Below are 23082 nucleotides of genomic sequence, written 5' to 3'. Positions count from 1 at the left end.
AACACGGCCGTAAAAAATCACGGCGAACGGCGCTCCGTGGGGTGTACTTTTTTACACCTCAAGTTTGGTGTTTTTTAATTTTTTTTCTTTTTTCTTTTTTTTTTCACCAAACTTGAGGTGTAAAAAAGTACACCCCACGGAGCGCCGTTCGCCGTGATTTTTTACGGCCGTGTTTATAATGCACACATCTACTTGTAAAAAAAAAATCGCGGCGAACGGCGCTCCGTGGGGTGTAGTTCTCGCGGTTCTTACAACTCGAGGTGGTTCTCATTCTAGCGGCTCCCTATATATATATATATATATATATATATATATATATATAAAAGAAGAAAACTTGTCTTTATAAGAAAACAAAAAGATTAAGGGTACTTACTATTTTAAAAAAAATATAAACTTTGTGGTCTCACTCACTCTCTCTCTCTCCCTCTGGCTATTATTTTGAATTGATAAAAGACCAAGAGTACTTACTATTTTTAGAAAACTGGTCTTCATAAGAAAACTAAACAACTTTAAAAATATGTAGTATACCACATATATTTAGTGCTAATATCATTTATATATAATTATGATATATTGTATAGAGTTTTTGGTTTTCTCACAAAGTATTTCTCATGTTGCCGTTATTACACACACAACAAAACAATAAATTTAGGATCTTTGATCAAAGTAAAGAAAACTTATGCACATTTGTTTATCTTACTGTCTTAATGTATGATTGTATACGTTTTTTATATTGTATTTTCAAAAAAAAAAAAAAATCTTCATGTATGCGTATATTTCTTAAACTGATTAAATTATAATTTAGAAGATTGATGTTGATTTACGAGACTGCATTTAAAAAAAAGAAACGAACTAGCAAAATCACATTTCAAATGAGAGATAGAGAGATGTGTTTATATATATATACAAAGGGCAATGTCAAAGCGGTAGATGGATTATATCTGTTTAAGAAGTGGATTTTTTTTAGTTGAAGTTTACGAATCGTGTGCTAAATCTTTCACTATTATTTCATCAATTATAAATTATGCTTTCACAAATTTTGAATAAAAAAGGGTAAATAAATGAATAAAAAAAAAATAAAAAACCAAGGATGCCCATGTTTCAAGGAAAAAAAGTAGCGTCACATAAAATCAAATTCTAACAAGATCATGAAATCAAATTTTGTACCTGACAATGCTCTCAGGTAATTCTTTTGATGTTCTCCTAGTGAGAAGATAGATTTGATGAACTATCCACAACAATTACAAGCATGTCATCCATTTTCTGCAAAGTTAATAGCGTATGAGAAAAGGGGTTAAACGGTGAACTGAATGCATATAAATCCGTATAAGTAGGTTGCAATGGCTATTGACCGTGAACCAGGGAGGGTAGAAGAAAAGTTGGTCAAAAGACGTAGGAGGAAGACCTCTTAGTTTAGTGATTCATTGATGGATCATATGTAATATATATTGTACTCACGGATGCCATTTATTGCAACTTGTGTTATTTTTAAACATTTTGTCAATATCTTAATTTATGGTCATTCAGATTAGATATGTTGATTTAAGACTATATATGAGAAACCAAAAACCTACTAAAAAACCTAAAAAACATACCAATTTTTCTTTTCTTTTTTTACAATTTTACTATTTAGGTAATACACAAAACGTTGAACCCGATTGATGACCGACAAAAAATTTTAAAATTCATTTATGCAGTCAAGAAAATAGCAACCTATTGAAAAAAAAATCCTAGATATACTATTATTACATATAATACACATATTATACTTGCATCAAAAAAAGTTGTACATGTGGCATTCGTACATGACTATTTTTTATTAATTATTTCATGATATAATCTTTTGTCACCGACTATTGACTTTATTTGTCACTTTGACATAGCTTAATGTGACTAAATGTTTATCTCTACCAAGTGATACAAGTTTAAATCTTACAAATTTGATATTAGGTAATACACAACGTCGAACCCGATTGATGACCGACTCAAAAATTTTAAAATTCAATTATGGAAAATCTTAACATCAAGAAAATAGCAACCCGTTGAAAAAAATCCTATATATACATATACTATTATTCCATATAATACATATATTATACTTGTATCAAATAAAGTTATACAAGTGACATTCGTGCATGACTAATATTTTAATAATTAATTCATGACATCATCCTTTGTCACAAACTGTTGACTTTATGTGTCACTTTGACATGGCTTAATGTCACTAGATGTTTATCTCTACCAAAGTGATACAAGTTTGAGTCCTACAAAGTGAATATTAAATAATACACAAAACGCCGAGCCCGAACGATGTCCGACTAAAAAATTATAAAACTAAATTTTGAAAAATCTTAACATCAAGAAAATAGTAATCTATTGACAAAATCCTACGTATACTATTATTACATATTATAGATGTATTATACGTGCATCAAACAAAGTTGTACAAGTGGTATTCGTGCATGACTCATCTTTAATTAATTAATTCATGATATCATCCTTCGTCACCACCGATTGTTAACTTTATTTGTCAATTTGATAAGGCTTAATGTCACAAGATGTTTATCTCCACCAATGTGATACAAGTTTGAGTCCTACAAAGTGGGTATTGGGTAATACACACAACGCCAAACCCGAATGATGACCGACTCAAAAATTCTAAAATTCAGTTATGAAAAATCTTAACATAAAGAAAATAGTAACCCATTGAAAAAAAATCCTAGATATACTATTATTCCATATAATACATGTATTATACTTGAATAAAAAAAGTTGTACAAGTGGATTCGTGCATACCTACTTTTTATTAATTAATTCACAACATCATCTTTTGTCACCGACTGTTGACTTTATTTGTCACTTTGACATGACTTAATGTCACAATATGTTTATCTCTACCAAGTGATACAAGTTTGAATCTTACAAAGTGGACATTAGGTAATACATAAAACTCCGAACCCGAATGATGACCGACTCAAAAATTCTAAAATTCAACTATGAAAAATCTAAACGTCAGGAAATAGTAACCAATTGAAAAATACTAGATATACTCTTATTCCATATTATACATGTATTATTATTGCATCAAACAAAGGTATAAATGCATGACTCATCTTTTATTAATTAACTCATCACATCGTCCTTTATTACCGACTATGATTTTATTTGTCACTTTGCAATGGCTTAATGTCACTAGATGTTTATCTCTACCAAAGTAATACAAATTTGAGTCCTACAAAGTGGATATTAGGTAATACACACAACGCCGAGCCCGAACGATGTCCGACTCAAAAATTATAAAACTAAATTATGAAAAAACTTAACATCAAGGAAATAGTTACCCATTGACAAATCTTAGGTATACTATTATTACATATTATACATGTATTATACTTGCATCAAACAAAGTTGTAAAAGTGGCATCCGTGCATGACTCATCTTTAATTAATTAATTCATGATATCATCCTTTGGTATAGAAAGTTGACTTTATTTGTCACTTTGACATGGCTTAATGTCACTAGATGTTGATCTCTACCAATGTTCTACAAGTTTGAGTCCTACAAAGTGGGTATTAGATAATACACACCACATCGAACCTGAATGATGACTGACTAAAAAAATTCTAAAATTTCAATTATGAAAAATCTTAAAGTCAAGAATGTGACAACCGGCACTTTTCCAAATATTCCGTACAATGTTAAACAGTAATTTGTGCATTAATGACTATGCATGATATAATTTATGACATGAAAGATTTCCTGAATACTGTCATATACATACAAGAGCATTACATGTTGCAAGATTATTTATCATTATTGCATGCAACACTATATAGTTCAATTAATGCACGAAACAAAGTTAGCACACACAGTTATCAGACAACTAGAAGTACTGAAGGCAGAAGTGATGTCAAGACACAGAATATGCCCCGAAATTAAGAGTTACACTAGAATAGTGTGTAGAAAAGTAGGGATTACAAAACTGCCTTCCTAGTAATGATTAAAGTGCCGGAAAGTGCCCGAAACACACTAAAACTGCAGAATTCTACAGAAAACAATAAAATTCAGCAATTTTCAGCTTTTTAACAACAATATACAATGCAGAATTTTGTTTTAATGGTCCAGAATACCTTCTTAGGTGCCGGGAATCAAAACTGTCATAAAAGGGAACATAAAGCACACTAAAATGCGTAATTTAGCACCTTAACGAACCGGTAACCAACCGAACAACCGGATACTACCCGAAACACCAAATTTTCACTAGAAGCATTGTTTTAGTGTTACAAAGCTAGTTTTGGTCACCAAACATCATAACACCTCCTATAAACACATAATACATATAACACTAACTAATTCCATTAGATTTTGACCAAGATCACTAACTTATCTTTGCAACCTAACCAAGACCCCCCCCCCTCATTGTGACGGTCACAAGGTGGTCCCACCACCTAGATTTTCTTTCATTAGTTTATTTGATTTGTTGGGAACTTTTGAAACATATTAACCATAAGTTAATAATATGTTGGTAAGACATTCTTTATAACCACAAGATTACCATACTCTCTCATCCAAACACTTAAACAACTTCATCACCCTCCTTCCTCCCTTCCTTGTTCTCGGCTCACATCACCCACACTTCAACCTCCATTTTCATTCCATTATCATACAATCCAAGGTGATTCAAGGGTGCTAGGAGCTAAGTTAAGAAGCTTTAACTTATCTTTGCAACCCAACCAAGACCCCCCCTCATGGTGACGGTCACAAGGTGGTCCCACCACCTAGATTTTCTTTCATTAGTTTATTTGATTTGTTGGGAACTTTTGAAACATATTAACCATAAGTTAAGCATATTTTGGTAAGACATTCTTTATAACCACAAGATTACCATACTCTTTCATCCAAACACTTAAACAACTTCATCACCCTCCTTCCTCCCTTCCTTGTACTCGGCTCACATCACCCACACTTCAACCTCCATTTTCATTCCATTATCATACAATCCAAGGTGATTCAAGGGTGCTAGGAGCTAAGTTAAGAAGCTTTAACTTATTTTGCAACCCAACCAAGAGCCCCCCACCCCCCCTTATGGTGACGGTCACAAGGTGGTCCCACCTCCTAGATTTTCTTTCATTAGTTTATTGATTTGTTGGGAACTTTTGAAACATATTAACCATAAGTTAAGCATATGTTGGTAAGACATTCTTTATAACCACAAGATTACCATACTCTTTCATCCAAACACTTAAACAACTTCATCACCCTCCTTCCTCCCTTCCTTGTTCTCGGCTCACATCGCCCACACTTCAACCTCCATTTTCATTCCATTATCATACAATCCAAGGTGATTCAAGCATGCTAGGAGCTAAGTTAAGAAGCTTGGTGGCATTCGAACTTGAAGGACCTTCACCATAAGCTTTTATCCACCTTGTTCATCATCATCTTCACTTTAGTTTCTTCCCTATCCTTGTGCTAGTAGTAAGACTCTTGTAACTTGATTTTACTTCTTATATTGATGGTTAAAAGATTATGTTAATGGTTAAACATAAAGATCATGAAGAAACAAGAAGATGATCACTAACATAAAGCATAAAAACATAATAATCTAAGTTGATTTAGTGTATGTATGAAGCTTGATTGTTGATTTCTTGTGTTTATGATGTTAATCATCATAAGAAACTTGCTAGATTGTGATTAAACACGTGCTAATCATATATTTAGTGTTAAATAAAAAATCAAGACTAGAACCATGTTTGTAACAAGAAAAATACAAAAGAACTATTTTTAGAAAAAGATCATTTTATAAGTTGTGAAAGACTAAATTCTTCAAAAATGAGATTTATAAACCAATGACCATGTTTTAAAGGATAACTAAGTCTACTAATTAACATGGTAAGTTACTACAAGTTTTTACAAAATTTCAAGTTCATGAAGTAGTGGAAATTACATGATTTTGGCACATGGTAAGTGTTGATTAAATTTGTTAATGATTGGTGATGATTTTAAAAGAAAATTATATGCTTTAAAAGCATGGAAACCTCCATTTTTAAGGGGAAACCATGGCAAAATTTTTGTAGAATTTAAACACTTAGAAAAATGTTTCTAAAACAAGTGTTTATAAGTAAATTTTGATTATGGTTTTCAAATAAAAACTTTCCATAATTTTGTCACAAAAAAATTACAAATGTTGGAGGATGATTTTTGATAAATAAAAGTGACTAAGTACATATTTAGGAAAATATATATTTAGAAGTCACAGTTTATATCATTACTTGTATATTATGTGTATTTGTTAGGATCCGAGGCTCTCATGATTGTGTTTGTTTGTATGAACTTGACAGATCAATGAATATGTAACAAAGTAAAGTGCAGCGGAAATGGATACAAACTGTATAAACACGATCAAGGAAGAAAATAGTTTGATAAACAAGTGCTTTTCATTGAGTCGAATGATTGAAAATACAAAGCAAATGATTACAACATGTTTACAGAAACTAAGCTCCCCCTCAGCCAGATACCCCAAGGTTGGTTGCACAAGATGAAAGGATTGGACTGGAGAAGAAGAATCTACTCAGTCAATCAAATGTAACAGTACAGGGTACTGTTACATTTATAGGCAGTCCAAACCACTGAAGCATCTTGGCTGACATCACCATGATAGTGACATCTAACGACCTAACAACCAATAAACACTGTTCTATACAAACTACTGATATGCAACATCTGATAATCAATATAATACAAACTTTGAGATAACTACTGCTTCACGTTCCACTGTTGTAGCCTGAGCACTGATGTTGGACTTCAGTGCTTTCTTCAAAGGTGATCAGTCTTTGAGTGGGCAGTGCTTGAGTCTTCAGCAGCACTTAGAAAACAACAGTAGATAGAGCAACAGTGTTTGTCTTCAGCAGTCTTTTAGAGTATCATCAGTGTTTAGTTCATCAGTTGTTGTAGTGAGCATCACTTAAGATTCATCAGCTGTCAGAATACCACTGTCAAGGGGAAAGCAAGGAGTAAACTGCTGCTTATTGATAGTCCACTGATGTGATCCGGTTTTGGCTTTACATTATCTGTTCCTCTGTTAGGGTTCAATCCCAACAATCTCCCCCTGGAACAGATAATGCCAAAACCCTTCATTATTCAGGACCTTTATTACTCATCAAGAGTGCCTTAGCTTGATCCTTGAATTCAGCTTCAAATTCCTTGGCACTCTGGTCATCTTCATCCCTACATAATGAAAGTTCATGGAGATCCTACAGATCTTCAACACTGAGGCCAAGTGCTTCTTTCCTTGATATATACTTCATTTCGCCATTGGATCTGACCAAAGTCAATACGTGGGTCTTTTGGTCAGACATCCACTTTAGTATTTTAAATCCTAATGGGTTTCTTGGGAGAGAATTATTCTTAGATGAGTTGAGGGAAGATGGCCTTGAAAACACATGCAGAATTTCAGACATTCTTTTGAAAGCTTCTTCAATGACTTTGTCTGCTGCAGCTATGTCTTCTGCAGTTTCTTGTTCAATAAGTTCTTGTCTTTCAATTTCTGTCTTGTCTTTTGCAGTGTTTGGAGATGCAGGTTTGTTCAGTACCTTCATAAAAAGGTTTTAAAGCTTTGATGAGCTGTCTTCTTTCAGACCCATTTTTAAGATGGTGTCCTTGAGATACTCTGCTTCCTTTTCTTTGACCTCTTCTTCAGTCAGCTGTTTACCTTCATCTTGATTTGACCCAAGAGTAGGATTGTCTGCTGATTTTATCATTGTTTTGAGGTTTTCAATTTTCTATTCAAGCTTCATCATTTGTTCTCTTTTCTTTGAAGCATCTGAAACAGTTTTCTTTCTTTTCTTTAGCCTCTCATAGGCTTCATCAGTCTGCTGCCTAGACCATTTTGATATGGCTTCAGCAGTGTCCATCTTAGCATCCACCAGCTCCCTTTTCTTTCCTTTGTATTCAGCAGTGAGGTCAGCAATGAGTTTTTCGTATTTGCTCCAGTTTGGAGCATTCTTCCTTTTTGAAGGATCATTCTTGATTCTTTGAATCCTTTCTGCCTCATGCTTTAAAGCTACTAATAGCCATTCTTTAAATTGTTGTTCTTCAGCAGGATAGAATTTTTCATTCATGATGAAGGCTAGAAGTTGTTTTCTTAACTTCTTCTTTTGATCAGCCTTTTCTTTGTTTAACTCTTGTACAAATTCTTCTATCTGCTTTACTTTTGAAAGATAGAACTCCAGTCTTTTAGCAATGCCTTCTTCGCTTAGACTTTCCTTTTCACTGTCAACCTTAGCTTTTACTTTAGCTTGCCTTGCCTTTATTTTGAGATAATCATCCATATCCTCTGGTGGCATGTAGCCTATGAGTGAGGAGAATCTTCTTTTTGAAGGATCTTCTTCTGTAAAGAATTGCCTCATCTCATTTTTGAGAGCTTCAATTTCCAATGGATATTTTGCAGCATCAGGATCATGTGTTCCCTCATTGGTAGGTATTGGCTTTCTTTTTCTACTGAGAAGCTTTGGTTGTGATGTAAGAAAAGTGAGAGCAGTGGTGGATGGCTGACTAACAACAGTTGAAACAACTGGTGTCTCAACTGCTGTTGTCATTACAATTGCTGATGTATCAGCAGATGTCTTCTGCTTTTGAGCAGGGGTTATTGTGGTGGTTGTTTGAGTGGTGATCAGTGGTTGACTAACAGTAGTTGAATCAACTGGTGTTTCAACCACTGTTGCCATTACAACAGATGTTATAACATCTGTTGTCTTCTGCTTTTTGGCAGGGGGTGATGATGGTTTGGTAGTTTTCGTTTTTGATGGTGGTTTTTGTGCTATGGACACAGAGGGTGGTGGAACAGTGGTTGTGGTGGTGTGTGGTGATGTAGTGTGTGTTGATGAGATGGTAGCTGTTTGGCTACTGACAACAGTTTTTGTAACTACTGATGTATCAGCTGTTTGATTTGAAGTTTTGGATTTTTCTTCTTCAGGTTCAATATACATCCCATCTTCTATTCCTTTCTTTCTTAACTTGATTTTCTCCCCCTTTTTGGCATTATCTGCCAGGGGTGTATCCATGAAGAGGATTGAGGATGGAGCTTTTCCACTTTGGGCAGTCTTTTGTATACTAGCTTTTATAGCCTTGATGTCTGCTTGAGTGTCTTTGAACCTTGATTCCACCATGTTGGTCAGCATTTGTACTTGAATAGCATGCTTTTTATCAGCCATGTGTTGCTGTTTTTCAAGCATTGGTTGGAAAATATTCCAAAGCTCATTTGCAGCAAATGCATGTTGTGCAGGTGCTTGAGCAGGAACAGCAGTAGCCTGTGCTTTCTGAGCTTTTAAAATCTCTTGCACCATATCTTTAATCTCAGCAACTGAGTCTTCAAGTTTGTCAACTCGTTTCGTCAATTCCTGATATTTTGAATCATCACCTACATTTATAGGATCATCTGAATCCCCACCAGTGGTGGTTGTACCAATGTGTGACTTTGGAACAGAGTCCCAAAAATCATCCATTGATGCCCCTTTTTCTTGGTACTGGGGACTTCTTTCTTCAGCACTCGATAAACCTTTGATGGTACCAGTGGTTAAAGTTAACTCACTGGTGGTTACCGAAGTTGCCATGGAAGAAATTGCCTTCAAGGGAGTCTTATTGATGTAACAATTGTCCAACTGTAGATCTGTTGATCCATCAGTTGTAGTTGCTACTCCACTTGAACTACCACCGAGAGTTACTTGTAACTCAGGGGTGTAACCTCCTCAGCTGTTGCTGGGATAGCAGAGGTATAAGCATCAGACCCAGTCACTTATGGAGGTATACTCTCAGTAATGGGTGATAGAGAGGAACTGGTTTGTGTCTGTGCAATATCAACTGTATGCAACAGGGGTATTATTGATTGTGGCTTTATGATTGGTGAGGGTATGGGTGTGGAAAGAGACATGTCCTTGGGATCAGGACTGTGGAAGATGGATCCGAGTGGGTCCAGAGCTTCATATTGTGGGGTCCCTGTGCTTACAACCTGATCCTTTTGTGAGGATGCATGAGGAGTTTTAGGCTGGGGTTGAGATCTTTCTTCCAACTGCTGTGAGGAAGTGGCAGCAGTGGTTTCTTGTGACTTTTGTGTTGTCACTGGCATTGACTCTGGGATCTCATCTTCCAGAGTTGCCTTTGGTGTGGGTTTGGAGGGTTTTCTGGATATTTTCTTTTTGGTCTTTTAGTGGTGGCAGGTGTGGGTTTCAAAGCAGTGGGTGTGCTGCTTTGATCACCTGGAGCAGTGGGCTCAGCAGAGGTTGCCTGAGGATCAATGGCAGTTTCTAAAACCTGCTCAGGCACCTTTGCTTTTAACTTTATTGGTGCCATCATTCTTGAAAATGTTTCAATTGTTAAACAGTTTATTTTGAAAGAGACACCTTGTTTGGGCAAATCTGCATCTTTCTCAACAAATTTTTGTTCAAAATAGTAGCTTAGAAATCTTGGAAAGAGCAGAAATGCCTTATAATCAACGTTTTTACCAAGTCATCAAATATTTCCTGGGAGTAATTATAGTTTTTATCGTTTAAAATTGCATACCCCAGGCATTGGATTTTTGTTGGTATTTCATTAAAAGACGTTGTTTTATTAGAAACACACATTAGTAGTGTGTGGAATAAAAATCTGGGTGCAGAAGGGAAGTAACCCTTTTGTAGGGTATCCCTATTCGGTTGTTCTGCATAGCCCCTGTTCATGAAATCCCTTTTCAACTCGTCTTTTGTAAATGAGGTTTTTCTTTTCAAATCATCGAGTTTAAAGATTTCAGAAATGGATTTTGGAGAGATTTGAACCTTCTTACCCTGTATCGAGGAGTTGATGGCGGTGATGATGTCTCCTTGTTTTTCAAGGGTGGCATTTTTCTAGAACTCTCTCTGGGTATCAAGGTAAATGGGAGCGTCTGCAGTTATCAAAGTTTTGTACTTTGACGCAGATAATGTGTCAATGATGGAGTCGAAGGTGTGGTTATCGGTAGGTTTTGTGAGTATACCCACATAGTTGTGTGGAGCTTTGTAGCGAATCTCCGTGGTTTCAGCGGCCATTTGAGTGGCATCTGCTGTTGTGGAGGAAGATGATGGTTTTGATTTTGTTTTTGATTTTGGTTTCGTCATTTTTGATGAAGAAAATCGAAGAAGGTTTTTGGAGTTATGAGAGGGAAACTGCTATGAGAAGAGAACTTTGGAATTCAATTCGACAGTAAAACCCTGTTTTGGTGTTAGGGCAGGGTTTTATTTAGGAAAAAGGTGAATGCTGATGTGGGAGCGGTTATAATGATCTGACGGCTAAAAACTGACCGTGCCAACCCCTGATGTTATGGTAACTAATGGAGGACAGTTGTTTTGACAACTACTGATGGAACAATCATCAGTAGTTACAACGGTAATGAAATGAAACAGTGTATGTATCAGTGGATGGAACAATGATTTTAAGCATCAGTGTTTTTGGAGAAGCAGAGGTTGACTATCAGTAGTGGACAGACTTTAGAGAGCAGATGTTGAGATACAACAGCATTTTAGGTACAACAGTGGTAGCAAATGGAATAAAGACTTTTATTGCAACAACTGATAGTGCAGCAGTGTTTTAACTTTTGACAAATAATGTTAGCATCTGCTTGTTCAGATGTAAAATTTGATTTTGTCTTATCCAACATCTGTTGAGCACCAGAGATGCTATTCTTAACAAAATACATTTTAGATGTACATTATCAAGATTAAATTGTCAGCAGTTGTCTACAGAAATTTTGTTCAAGGTTTTGCCAAATGTCCGTTATTCCAGACAGTGGTTTAGCATCCCAGATGATGAAAACATTTCTACTAGAGCTGCTCATTTTGTGTCTAATTACTTGAACTAGAACATGAGTATCTTAGTAGTTCGAAATTAATTTGCAATCAATTTATGATCTGTGATAATCAAACTTGAGCTTAACATGACCTTGATATATGTGCCATTTCCTTTTGACCAGATTTAGGATAGTAATTTTACACAAAAACAAGTAAATTACATCCTGACCAGAGATGAACTTTTACTAAAAAAATGAGTAAAAGTACGGAATATATTATAAAAAGTAATATATATCTGGTTTTATTAAGAAGAAAAACACCTTAGAAAAATAAAGGAAGTTTTGAAAATCAACAAAAGGATCTGATAGCTTTACAAATGTGTTCATGGTCATATCATTCTCAAGTTATTTTGACCATTGTTTGGGGTCATTTTCTTGTCAATTGATTGTAAATTCTTCTTTTAAGGACAATCACTGGAGATGCCGTAGTTACCTGAACAATTCTTGGATTGATGAAAGCACTCAATTGCATGATGACCACTGTTTACCCCAATTTTGACCTCAGAAGTTTTTTGTGCTTATACTCTTTTTCCTTTTGGATTCAAAGGTTTTTGAGATAATCACACTTTGAGATTTATTTATTTTTCCCTTTTTGCCCTTCCCATTCACAAGTATAGAAATACTCACTGAGAGGAAACTTAATCCAGAATCATTTTGAAGTAATGTTTTGAGAAATCTGGCCACATTTGTCCATGTTTTATTACCAGATCTCACATCACATATGATTAGGACAGTTTTGACACCTTATTTTCTTAATGTGTTTTGACAAAGTTGTTTTGGTCCTATTGAGGATTCTCAACCTGCCTTTGAACACATAAGAATTTTGACTAAAGTTTTAATTCCCTCTTTCTTTGTTAGCAGAACACTAGTGTTTAGATGAACATAGGTTTAGCTGAACAAAGGTGCATACTTTAGTGTAAAATGTAAAAACATCGCAAGTTTCGTAACAACAGTTGAAATCAATTTTGAAAATAACAAACGGTCCCATAATTTAACAGATATTTTTTAGATCTGAAAACTATGAGTGACTTGTGCATGATATCACTTGTGTGAAATTTGTGTGTCATATGACATCTTGGTTGTTTTACAGAGTTTCTGATTAACCATTTTGATCATGATTCACTTGTTACTCTGTTTTTCAACTGAATACAACCAACCACAGTATCAATGAATTGTGAGCTGAACTGTTATGTCAAATTGATTGTTAGATCGAATTTGATTGTCCAAGCTCTGATACCAATTGTTAGGATCCGAGGCTCTCATGATTGTGTTTGTTTGTATGAACTTGACAGATCAATGAATATGTAACAATGTAAAGTGCAGCGGAAATGGATACAAATTGTATAAACACAATCAAGGAAGAAAACAGTTTGATAAACAAGTGCTTTTCATTGAGTCGAATGATTGAAAATACAAAGCAAATGATTACAGCATGTTTACAGAAACTAAGCTCCCCCTCAGCCAGATACCCCAAGGTTGGTTACACAAGATGAAAGGATTGGACTGGAGAAGAAGAATCTACTCAGTCAATCAAATGTAACAGTACAGGGTACTATTACATTTATAGGCAGTCCAAACCACTGAAGCATCTTGGCTGACATCACCATGATAGTGACATCTAATGACCTAACAACCAATAAACACTGTTCTATACAAACTACTGATATGCAACATCTGATAATCAATATAATACAAACTTTGAGATAATTACTGCTTCGCGTTCCACTGTTGTAGCCTGAGCACTGATGTTGAACTTCAGTGCTTTCTTCAAAGGTGATCAGTCTTTGAGTGGGCAGTGCTTGAGTCTTCAGCAGTACTTAGAAAACAGCAGTAGATAGAGCAACAGTGTTTGTCTTCAGCAGTCTTTTAGAGTATCATCGGTGTTTAGTTCATCAGTTGTTGTAGTGAGCAGCACTTAAGATTCATCAGCTGTCAGAATACCACTGTCAAGGGGAAAGCAAGGAGTAAACTGCTGCTTATTGATAGTCCACTGATGTGATCCGGTTTTGGCTTTACATTAACTGTTCCTCTGTTAGGGTTCAATCCCAACAGTATTAGTTATATTATTATTTTAGGACTTGAAATGATATAACTTACCAAAACACCAAAAAATGTAATACAAAATTTTACCAAAATTCCAAGAAAATAAATATAGAATTCATACCCAAAAATTGGACAAACCGAACAAGGAATATGGATTACAAATATATATTCCGGAATTAAGTTCATATATATTTTGACAAATAAGTTAAACGGTATTTTGGAAACCGAAGAAACGGAAATTATAATTTTTACAAGTGTTACAAAAATATATCATACCTTTGTCAAGTAGAAAATACATTATTTTTGAACAAAGAAAAGATGTATATATTTTCTTGAATCATTAGAAGATATATTGTTTTGAAGAAAATATATATTTTTCTTAAACAAGTTTAGAATATATTACTTTGGGTGAAAAATGGATATATAAAGTATTTTTTAAGTTAATCTTGAAAATATATTATTTTTGAGGTTTATATGAAAATATAATTATTTTTGCCAAGAAGGATTTATGGATATTTTTCTATGAAAGTTTTCATTAAATAAATATATTTTAAGAATATAAATTGGTGAATTTTATTGGTTAAAAATAATATTCCGGAAATTTAAATACAAAAATTAAGTATAAGAATACTTAATAAATACAAGAAAATACGTATCCTCGTACGTACAAATACACACCGGAATACGTTACCAATACTTGGCAAATTACACAAGTCTAAAATACACAAGTATAATTATACCCACCCTTGGGAGGATACATATGTATAAATACTTGATATACCAAGTTAAAATATATATTATTTTAACAAATATTCCAAATGATTCATGAATATAATTTAAGTTAAAATATTGTTATTTTAACAAATAATTATACACTTTGGAATAATACAAGTACATCAAAGATGTAACACAAAGATACTAAGTCATAACAAACAAGACTAAAAGTCATGGCACGACCCAGCCGTCTAACAAACCATAACACGTGTGTAGGTTGTAGTACGGCGTAAGGATACATACTTTGGGTATACAGGAGACAGGACACCAATCTGTGAGTTCATGTCCCCCTTTTCTTTTAACTGTTTTCAGTTTTGCAACTTCGGGGGTAAAATACATGTTACAATGTTTCAATGAGCACAAATGGTATGGTTAGCTAAGGAATGAACTGTTAGATCATGTGAATGGGTAGGCGTTAACTTAAGACCATTAATCCTTGTATAAGGACCGAGGGGCATGAGTGATAGATCTATTGGGTGTTGCGAGCCCCACCCATGAGCCCGCGGGGTGGACCATGTGGTGACTATGTCGTTCCCGCCGGATGGCCCGGTACGAAATACGTATAAAGGGTTGTGCCTTCCTACACCGTTGCACACATATTAGTGTATTAGCTACACATTAATTGATCTGTTCATAGATGCTTTCATACTGATTTACAAAAGGCATACATACAGATGTTTACAAGATTATTCGAACTCATACAGAATCACATGAACTTGCTCAACTTTTGTTGATGTTTTCAAAATTACATGTATTTCAGGAAACAAGATGGATCTTGGGCGCAGGTGTTGTTACAAGACATAAATTTAAATTTTTGATGTCATCCACTTTTGATTTGAAACATAGCTTGAGGATTTGTTGGTTGAAACTTAATGACCCGTGTTTGTAACATTTTAAAACTATGAATGGATGAACATCGTGATTTTATCATATAGTTGTATATGATGATTGAATGCAATGGTATTGAACAAGTCACACATCGTACGCTTCCGCAAAAGTTAGGGTGTGACAGTTTGGTATCAGAGCTTCGATTGTAGTGAAATAGGAATCCTTCTCGAGTCTAGACTACAATCACTAGGACTCTCTCACGAAAAACATTTTCACAAAATATTTTTCATTGCATTTACCAAAAGCTCCAAGATCCATGAGTTTAACATTTTTCAAAGGAAGGACAACGGAAAGACAAAGGAAAGGCAAAGCAAAGACAAAGCAAAGGCAAAGTAAGGACATTAGTAGGGAAGGGATACCCTAACTAATGTGCCAATTGAGGTACAGTCAGTCCATGTGGGATAGACTTGCCAAAGACAAAATGACCCCCGGAAGAACTGACGAAAATTATATGTGATATGTTGCATTTATTTTCTTGTATATACTAAGTAACATTATTATCTATTAATACATGTGTATATATATGTATGGGATTATTATTGACGGGAACGAGATACCTTCAACTTCGAATCCTATTACTGTTATTGACTCGCACAATGCTGCTATCGACCTCGCGTTTATTGCGGAGCTCATGGTTGGGGTAACTGCTAAACAAGACCCTGAGCTTGATTCCGTAGAAGATGGCTGTCCTTTCCTCTCGAATGCGAAGGTGTCTGACTATGGTAGCGACAGCGAGGCGGAGGAGGCAACCATGGACAACAACCTTATCAGTGGGACGAGGTCCTTGAGGCATTTACGAAACCTAAATGACGACACTCTTTTCCAGACAAAGAGAATGAAGTACTCACCTTAAAGGTGCCCCTCCAACTACTAGTTCTAGGAACCCTCCTTATTCCTGTTCTGTCTAAGCATTGTGCCTTTTCGCATGTAACAACGATGGACGTTGGCGCGTGGACCATCATAAAGGTCCACTCCATGTTGAAGGTATGAGGGCAGTAGTGCCCCCTTTCTGATTGATCAGCTGCTTTGAACGAGGGAAAATTAGGGTGACCATGCAAGACGATTTATTATTACGGGGGCCCACGTAATAACAACTTGTAGTGCATGGAAATCTTGATGGACTCTACGGGTCAAGCGAATGATCACCATCTATTTGGAATTCCTAAGTTATTCAAATCCCCCATCTAGTGGGGCATTAACCGAGATGGTTACTATAGCACTCCACAAAGTAGGAAGTCTACCTTTATCTACTTCGCACCTACATCCCTACCTGTACTACAAGACATTGGGAACCGGTATTCAAGATGGTAAACACTCAGGAAAGAATCTTCCTCAACACCGCAGGATTCTTATGTATGAAGTTGTACAATGCCTACAACACCCCCAAACTTGTCCATTGTAGATGCTATGATAAGACCCCAACCTTTGACATCCGCTTTACCCCAAGGAGGTAGCATGGCGTGAGCTGTAGTGTAACTTATTTACTGCACTTTAATTCGGCATTCGGGAAGACTAGGCCAACCATATTGGGACTCATGGAGCCCAAGCCAAATCAATGTGTGCGTCGCACAGCCCAGTGAGATAAAGGGATCCTCCCTATAATGGACAATCGAGAACCATGAAGTATAGAACACATATTATAAGGGTGGAAGTAACCACTCGATATTTTTAGCAGATTCCCATTCCATTTAGGCACATGGAAGACACATGCAAGAAGATTCTTCTCGATCTACACCTCTATCAGTACCTCCGCACTTTTAAACCGTAGTGCACCCCATCGTTAGGGTAGTGCATTCACCCCCTGGAAACCGCTCTACGTTTGCTCCAAAACACAATTCGGTCATAAGGATGAAGTCACGTACCCTTACAACCTTACCTCTGCGTTGCAACTATCCCCTCCTACGCGTGGTAATAATGCACCACCCCATCCTTTGGGGAGTGTGCCCGTTTTTGTGAAAGTAAAGACTATGGAAGAGTCAGAAACTTAAGGAATAAACAAGGAACAAGGTGAAGGGAAGGCCTCACCATAATTTGTATAGCACTGGATGACTTGCATCAATCGGAGTAAGGTGACTCCGAGGAGGATTTCTAGACAAGACTAATTGCAACAAGTTGATATGGTGTATAAAAAGGTCGATGTACCCTTAGCAAGATTCTGACATGACTCATTACAAGGATAAGATGATTATGGTGGGAAGATTTGCATAGGCCTCATTAGGAATTACCTTATGTGACAACTCATATTTTAGAGCCTTCCGTTGTTCGTTGTTATAACTATTATGTACGATGCTTGGCTAACGGACGTGTTAAGTTTTAACTGAATGTTTATGAGTTGTTTATGTGTTACAGTCTGCGTGAACCATGTATGAAGTGGCTAATGTGTGTATGTGGTTGTTTCCTTTTGATGGTGAGCACGAGAATGTTATGCGAATTCATAGGAATGAATGTTGTGCGAATAATAATTCACACCAAGCACTAGCGAAGCACGCCACCTCTGTGACCGCGCACTCTCTGGCCGAATGGTTTTGTCATTGGCCCGAAACCCTTCTCGCTTACACACTGGTCCGCAGCCCAATTGAAGCCCAATAGTGAGCCGATGTATTACCCTTGTGAGTATACGTACATATTGTGGGAATGAATTCTTTTAGTTGGCTGTCACAACAAACCCTAAACTCTCTCTCTTCCTCCTATCACAATCGATGGCTGCCCCTCTCTTGGTTCGCGAAATCTCTCCCCCTCGGTGCAAGCAATCCAGCCTTCATCTTACATCTCGGTTAGTCTATTGTTATGTAGATACTATGTGGATTCTTGATGGATAAATGCATCGATTGGGGCTTAGACTTTTGGTGTGATGCTGTGTTTTGTATGTGATCTTGTTAAATACTAGTCATATGCATGATCATAGTGTGTTCTAAAGTTGTTTATAGATTGGCTTATGCTCAATAAACGAGTAGGGAGAATCGGCCAGGTAATTAAACACGAAACCGGAAATTGCGATGATGTCTATCAGATGATTCAAGAATCATAATGATAGGGCTGATGGACATGATAAAACAATCGCAATGATAAAACAAGGAATCAACCAATTACACTCAATGTCCTATTAAATTAATGAAGCAGTTTCGATAACCTAGGTTGTGCGCATATAAATGATTAAAGAATATGAGTTGCAGAACCATTGTTGATTGTGTCGCATGAATGGGGCTATATGCCATGTGATGTTGACTTTTAAATTGCTTATATATCTAATTGTTAAATTGGTAAATTGTTATTGTGTGAAAAGGAAACTTATTACCAGGCAATTTCATGTTCAGCCACACCCCATGTCACCTAAACCTCATGTGCACCCCACTTATGCAACACAATCATATACACTCCCACAGTAGATCGCACACTTGGGCATTGGTCATGCAAAGGTTATGGGTTACCCATGCATGCACTGTGAGCTGGACTACGAACAATAGCCTGGTCGCACAGCCCTTTTGGGCTTCAGGTTCAGCTGGGCCGCACTATAGAGCCCAATCACACACTTTCGGGCCAGTCGCACATCTCACTAATGGGCCACGTAGTACAGTATTGGGCTGGATAAAATAATGGGCCGCATAATGACATGATAATCTGGACGCACACTTAAACTGTAGTCGCACACTTATACTGTAGTCGCGCAAGTAGTACGAATCGTACACACGCACCGAGTCACACACTGCAATTGGGCCAAACATTGACATTGGGTCGCACTCCTCAATAAAGTGTATTATGGACTGTTAAGTATTATTTGGAATCAAGGATCTGTATTGTAAACTTGTTTGAGGCACGAACAACTGTTATATGATCATGAAACATGAACTTACACATGACGTAAATACTTGCCACATAGTGATATGGATTGTTGAATGTTTTCGTGTTAGGGCTTGGATAACGATGTATGTTTTGCTTGTATGCAACTTGTGAGATGTGTATGACGTATACGTGATTTATGTGTACATGAAACTAACTGTCTTTGGTAACCACGGTAGGGTTTGGTTGACCACTTGGAACGGGTAATGCAACGTAATATACCGAGCAATCTAAGGTGAGTTCACTACATTCGAGCATGCGTCCCAGTGGTTGGGGACAGTCAGTGGGTATTCCATGGGGGGAATGAGTCTTTGGGTAAAAACGAGTATATTGGTTAATGATCTCACCTATCATCATTTGTAAGTCCCTCATCGGGTATTAGTTAGTAGCGCTACTTAGGTTTGGCACCCTCACCCCGTGCCTGTAGAGGACGGAGGTGAACTAATGACCCAGTCTGGCCCAGTACTAGATAGGAGTACGTGGGAAGGGCAGTCCGTGAGCCGTCCGTGTTTGGAAATGAGATATTAACAATATTACTTGCATTGGGTATTAAACTGTTTTACATACACCGGGTAACAAACGTTTTCTAAAACTGTGAACTCGCCAGCTTTGTCTGATACACGTGTTACATGCTCGCAGGTCGTTAGGTATCTTGGAATTGGGAAGCTTGCTATCTGGGAGTGCTGGAGTGGTCATGGATCGAGGCTCTTGGATTAAATTACATTTGATACATTGGTTTTAAGCGTTGTTATGAAACAATTGCTAAGCAACTTATTACATGCTTCCGCTACACAATTTTTGAGAATTAATATTATGTTGATAACTTATTTTGGTAAATTAATGTCATGACTTATTTAAATATTTATCATTGGTTCAATGTGATTGGTGGCTCGAACTCTGATGCATAACACGCCTCGCGGGGTTTCCGCAGGTGAAATTTTGGGGGTGTTACAGTTGGTATCAGAGCCAGGTTATAGTGAACTAGGTTTTAAAACGTTTTATAAAACCAGACTATAACCGAACAACTTCGAAAATCGATCATGACACTCAGCTCCAGATTGCAAGGTTCGTTTCCCTCTCATTTATACATTACTTGTTTAACAATCACACACTCACAACGCATATGAACTGAAACAATTAGCACCATAGTGACTTGGTAGCGTGACCCCACACATCGATTCATGCGAGCCATAGACCTGGGATATCATCTGTTGTGTTGTTTGAACGGGGGAAACCTTGTGCGCGAGCTAAGAAGCACTGAGATAAGCATGCAAATTGCCTTATTATTATGGGTGCACACTTAATAATAACGCGGGGTGCATGCAAGTCCCAGTGAGACTTATCGAGCGTGAGGAGGGTTCTGCCCTACTATGTGTGAACCTGGTAGTACGTAAATATCAGCATGATACTTGACTCTCATCTCGTTTCGACTTCTAAATCGGTTTATTCCCAACTATAGAAACATGAGTGAACGAGGACACGGACGTGGTAACATCACCATGACTCAGGCTGAGTTGACTGACCTAATCAACACCCGCGTGACTGAGGCTTTAGCAGCCTATCAAGACTGGTACGGAATGTACCAAGTATTCCTACCCTCATATTGTGTACATGAACTTTTCACTTCTCATCAAACTTTTACGAACCTCGACGTTAACAAACATTGCCTGAACACTCATCAGAACACCTAGCAAACTGTGTAGAATGTTAGGTGCTTGTGCGAACGTCCCTGAGTTGGATGTAGTAGCGTCGAATGAATGGTTATTACCTTCCTCACTTATCTACATTTGAACCTAACACACTAACGCCCTAAATCTCGAAGTGCGATCACTCTTGCAACACTCTTGAAACACACTGGGGATAATTCGAATCACTTGCTGGAATGATGAACAAAAGGGTGAGTGTAGTATCCTACCGACTTCAGCATTTGGACGACCCCGATTACCAGCAACGAACACCAGCGAACTGACTCCAATCTAAGTTTTAACTCTGGTCAGTAACTCGTGGGAGTCAACTGTTACAAACCAATCTGAACTTTAGCAGTGATAACAGATTCTAGTGTGGAATGTGTAACTTCCAGCACCACGAGTAGCTCCTTGGAACTCGGCACGAAGTGTGAAGAGAGGAAAATTGGGATGCGGTGAACGTGGATCGAACACGTGACCTTCAGATCTTCAGTCTGACGCTCTCCCAACTGAGCTATCCTACTGTGTACAATTAGAGCAGCAGTATTCGTGACAACCAGGTACTTGTAATAGTAGCCTACTGTATGGAAATGAAGGTGCTTTCGGCATGTATTGGACGTCGATAATTCAAAAACGACCACAACCACGAGAGCGATGTCAATACGGGAGGAATCCGCGTGACTGTAACAATTGCACCGGCAGTGGTGCTCACGGAAAGGAAGTTAGGATTGATGTGGGCAACGATAGGACAATAACAACATGGTGGTTTGGTTGGGTAGTAAATCGCTTCGCCCCAATTCTGTTTAACCCTGATGATTCGCAAAACCAAACATGATATGGAACCGACCGATGGCAAGTCAACTGCGACCGCACATGCTAGTTGGGACGCAAAACTCGACCCTACAAGAGACAGGTATTCGACACCAGTCTCACTTCTACTATCCTTGGTGATTACGATGCAGTAGTCAGTGATGGTTCAATTACTAGATAAATCGCTCAGACGCATCCTGTGAGAAGAAATTTAACGTCACCCTATGCATTGAAGTACCAGAGTGGTGAGAAGGTTAGCATCATGTCAGTAATGACAGCCCCGAAAGCGTCTATGAAAGGATGACCTCGCTGTAATAGCAACTAACCCTAATGATCAGGCTAATTGCGATGGGATTGAGGATCCATCAATTGTTGTGACCCATCTCAATGTGCAACTAGATGAACTCTCAGACCTATTACCACAAATATTAGTTAGAAACACAGTGATCTCACGTTAGAGGAAGCTCCGAACACTCGTACTCTTATCGCCTTGCACCGGGAGGGTTGCAATAACTGTATAAGCTACTCCGAGAACTGTTGGACAGTAGTTTTGACAGACCTAGTTTTCGCTTGGGAAACCCCATTTATATCCGTGGAGATAAACCATTTCGTATGCGTACTGGTTATCGAGAACTCAACAAAGTGGCAACCAGGGACTGTTTGCCCTACCATGTATTGGCAAACTTATCGACGAGTTGCGAGAGTCAAGCTTCCATTCGAGGATTGGCTAACGAATGAACTATCATTAGACGGAAGTCCAATAGAATAATGCTTTTATAACAGCACATCAAACACAATACGGCCAGCGCGACTTCGTGCACCATGACCATTGAGATAATCAACACACCAGCAGCTCATGGACCACAAGAATCGACCGTCTTTATTGATGACGTTTTGGGTCATTCCCTGGGGGAAAGGACATTATGGACGACATCCGTAGCTTATCTCAGAGCTCCTGAGGGAAGAGTCATTACGTGTGAAGTCTGGTTGAATGTAACATCTAGATTTGGGGAATGTATTTGATCATGTAAACAACAAAGTGGGAACACGTGTGGATTGTGCTAGGATCCATTTTATTAGAAACTGATTTGGCACCCAAGACCCCTTCGAGGGTACAACCATTTCTTGGTTTTAGTGGATGCTGCTGTAGGTTCATCACATGACTTGCAAATATCGCGCAGCTTAACTTCCTTA

The 23082-nt window shown here is 37.4% G+C and overlaps 1 non-coding gene across 1 annotated transcript; it reads right to left on the bottom strand.

Moving 5' to 3' along the window:
* Positions 1–21529: 21529 nt before the first annotated feature.
* TRNAF-GAA lies at positions 21530–21604 on the bottom strand. Its single transcript has one exon. It is a non-coding gene; the product is annotated as a tRNA-Phe (tRNA).
* Between the last annotated feature and the right edge of the window lie 1478 nt (positions 21605–23082).

The sequence above is a fragment of the Helianthus annuus genome, chromosome 2 (genome assembly GCF_002127325.2).
Source record: "Helianthus annuus cultivar XRQ/B chromosome 2, HanXRQr2.0-SUNRISE, whole genome shotgun sequence".
NCBI classification, from domain to species: domain Eukaryota; kingdom Viridiplantae; phylum Streptophyta; class Magnoliopsida; order Asterales; family Asteraceae; genus Helianthus; species Helianthus annuus.
This window is presented reverse-complemented; position numbering and strand designations above follow the sequence as displayed.